The 3,269-nt window shown below is 55.4% G+C and overlaps 1 protein-coding gene across 1 annotated transcript in view; it reads right to left on the bottom strand.

The window, feature by feature from the left end:
• RTL1 (retrotransposon Gag like 1) overlaps positions 1–3,269 on the bottom strand; it is a 21,663-nt gene that overhangs the window by 15,367 nt on the left and 3,027 nt on the right. The window lies entirely within an intron of this gene.

Below are 3,269 nucleotides of genomic sequence, written 5' to 3'. Positions count from 1 at the left end.
AAATTAACAAAACAAAACGGACACGCTTGGACCAGCGATGAGGAAGTATTTATGAATTCACAATGAACCCAGTTCTGTGCTAAACACCGGGTCCGTGAGAAGGCCGTGGGCCTCGGCTCTTCCATTTTAAGAGCTGTTTAATAATCTGGGGGTATCTGTGGACCACTGTGGATCAGCACCCCTTCTCCGGTCAAATTCCCCACCCTGTGTGTGCTGGGGGAGGAGGGGCTGCGGTCAGTGTCCCCGTGGTCGGGGTGGGTGACAGCTTCGTGGGTGCTTCTCATACTATTTAAGAAAATAAATAAGAATGAATACAGCATATAAAAGTTGGGTCGGCACAGACCCGTGGGGAGGGCACGTCACAAGCCAGGGTTTTAATTAATACAACTCTGCTCAGGTGACACCCACTGAAAAAGATTTAAGTTGGTCCCGTTTTTCTGCTGTGGCTAGTGGCCCTGCGTGAGTGTTGCTGCATCTGAATCCACAAACTTTTCCTTTACCCCAAATTCTTAGGAATGGGGTAGCCAGGTGAAACAGTCAGCAAAGTTTGTTTTCAAACTTTGGAGCGACCTTTCTAAAATGCCATTTTGACCTTGTCACTACCTTGTACGTCCTCCATCTGACTTCCCGGAGCTTCTGGGGTGTGGTCCTTGAGCCTTCACCTGGCATGTAAGACCCTTCAGGGTCTGACTGGAAGCTCCCCAGCCTCGTGCCCACCCCCCCATTTCCTGCTAGGCTCACCTGCTTCCCTTTGTGCCTTTCCCATTGTCTTCAAGACCAAATGTGTAGGCACCTTGCCACCCCCACCCGCCCAACACCACGTTCAAAAGTCCAGCAAGACACTGTCCCCAGACGTGGGACGCCTCGTTGACGCCTCTTCCTAGTCCCAGACAATGTGTTGGATTTTTCTAGCATTCACGGGTTAATTGCCCCTCTCCTTTATCCCTTTCCAGTGTCCCTTGGCTCCATCTTGCCTGGATATGACGTCCCCGGACTGAAAACCGCCTCACATTCTTCCCTGGCCGACGGGCTGTGTCGGGGGGCTGGGCTGTGCGCGCTGTGGCACTGGTGAGTCCTCAGCATGCTGTCATGCTGCAAACGCATGCCTGGGGCGGACCCGCACTGTGCTGTCCTGCCAGGGGACCTCTGTGCCTACTGGCAGCTATGTGTGCAGTGCCCCCGAACCCAGAGTTGGGGGTCCACAGGTCGGGGGTGGTAGCATCTCAGGGTCTGGAGTGCCAGTGATGGGTTTTCGGGGGATAATTACCGCCTGGAAATGGTTCATTGGGTCTCGTGTGGTCTGCTCCCCCCTGTCCCCCCCGCCGCCCCCAGAGGGGAATGAGACTGGTTCCATGAGAAAGAGGAAAGTCCTAGCATGTGACACCAGCTGGGGTGACGGTGGTGGCTCTGGGGAGGGGGCCAGCTTGAGTGGTGCTTGTGCCTTTGGGACAGTGGCATGTTCTAGAAAGAACACAGGCAGTGGGGTAGAGGGCTGTGATGCCAAGTCCACATCGCCCTGGGGTTAGACGGTTCAGCTGTTGGCAGGAGGGACGAAAGTCACCAGTGTGTCAAGGGTTTGGTTTCCTTTCCTTCCCCGGGGTCTGGGGTAAGTACGAAGTACCCCGAGAGGCCGGCCATCTTGAGTACAGACGCAGCTACGGCCCAGACATAGAGCTGTGTGTCCTGGCAAGTCCCCAAGATTTTCTGTGCCTCAGTTTCCTGATAGTGAAACAAGGCATCATCATCTCCCACAGGCGCAGTGAGAAACCACCACAAATAAATCGGCCGGCACGGTAGCCAGCCGCAGTCAGCGCACCCCGCCCCAGATGCCGAGCCCCCTGCTCCGTCCTGAGACACAGGCCGCTCCTTTTCACAGTCCCATCGAGGACAAAAGGGCCAAGAGGGAATGTGAGCCGGGAATGAAGGGCTCTGCTCCCCTCGCCTGTGCAGACCCCCCACCCCCAAGGGAAACGCAGGCCTGTTCTCCACACCTGGGGGCCCCGGATGGGGCTGCCCTGCCCGCTTTAATTGGGTTCTCCTGAAAAATCTGGCGATAGTTTATTTTATTTTATTTCTTTATAAATATATGTAAAACGTCAGACTGCTCTTCAGGCAGATTTTTTAGGCTCATATTTTATAGACTTTGGCAGGGGTGGCTCAGAAGGAACAGTGGTTACAGTCTCCAGAGGTTCATAATTCCTGGAAGAAATTCTGGCTAAACCTGACTTCTAAATTTCACAGAAAACGCTCCTGGGCCGGGCCCAGCCTAAATGAGGTTTTTGTGCCGCGTTGCCTAGTTGGAAGTATGACTTGCATGTGGCCTTTTCACAAAAGTGAACTTCCTCGGCCACTAGGCACAAAGACCCCTCTCTCCTAAGTTTTCGGTTTATTTACTCTGGAGCGTGGGCTTGGTCACGCACACGCCTCTCCCTGGCCCGTTTCTCCTGACTGTTTGTTGAGCTGCCTGTGCCTTTGCACGCACCCGTGCTTCGCGCCGAAACCCCATGCCCTAACTTCGTCACGCGCGGGCGAGGGAGCGGGCTGCGTGCGTGTCTGGGGCAGAAGGCGCTATTAGTGGGGGGTGGGAGTACAATGCCACCTCCAGTGCAGGAGCCCCCTCCCCAGCCAGCCTGCCCACTGGGGCTGAGTCTTGCTGCCCCGTGGCCTCTGGCTGGTTAGGGAGAATGGGGAGGTGACTTTTCAAACCTGTACCAAAGATACTCTGAGTGCTTTTCTGTGCCACCAAGTACTCTGACGGAAAAACTTTACTTGTACGATTTCTGTGTGCGTGACTTCTGCCCCCTGCCCCCTGTAATGCCACAGAGGCCGTGACACACATGTCAATACCACTTTACCAAACATTTTCAAACTGCCAGTCCCTTAATAGATTAAAACGACATTAGCAACGAAAAAGAACAACGGGAAAGAGACTCTGGGAAGACAAACGGGCTCGCCAGCAGCGCCTAGGCGCGTGCCTGTGTCTGTCTGCGGGGAGCCGGCCTGCGCCTTCCACCTGCAACACGATGCTGCCCCCCCACGGTGGGTCCGAGCAGCTGTCCGACCCCGAGGCTGACAGACAGCACCCTGGCAGAGTGGGTTGTCAGGGGCCCGACAATTAGGCAGTAGTGACAAGGGGCTCTGACCCTGGTCCCTGGGGCCTCTGCCTTCCCTGAATCTTTCTACCTCACGGAGGTGCATCTCTGCCCCAAGGTGAGCAGGGTGGCCTGGTCATTTCACAGACAAGTTGCGAGGGCTGGCCCCTCAGCCAG

This window comes from Pteropus vampyrus, unplaced genomic scaffold, assembly GCF_000151845.1.
Source record: "Pteropus vampyrus isolate Shadow unplaced genomic scaffold, Pvam_2.0 Scaffold178, whole genome shotgun sequence".
NCBI classification, from domain to species: domain Eukaryota; kingdom Metazoa; phylum Chordata; class Mammalia; order Chiroptera; family Pteropodidae; genus Pteropus; species Pteropus vampyrus.
This window is presented reverse-complemented; position numbering and strand designations above follow the sequence as displayed.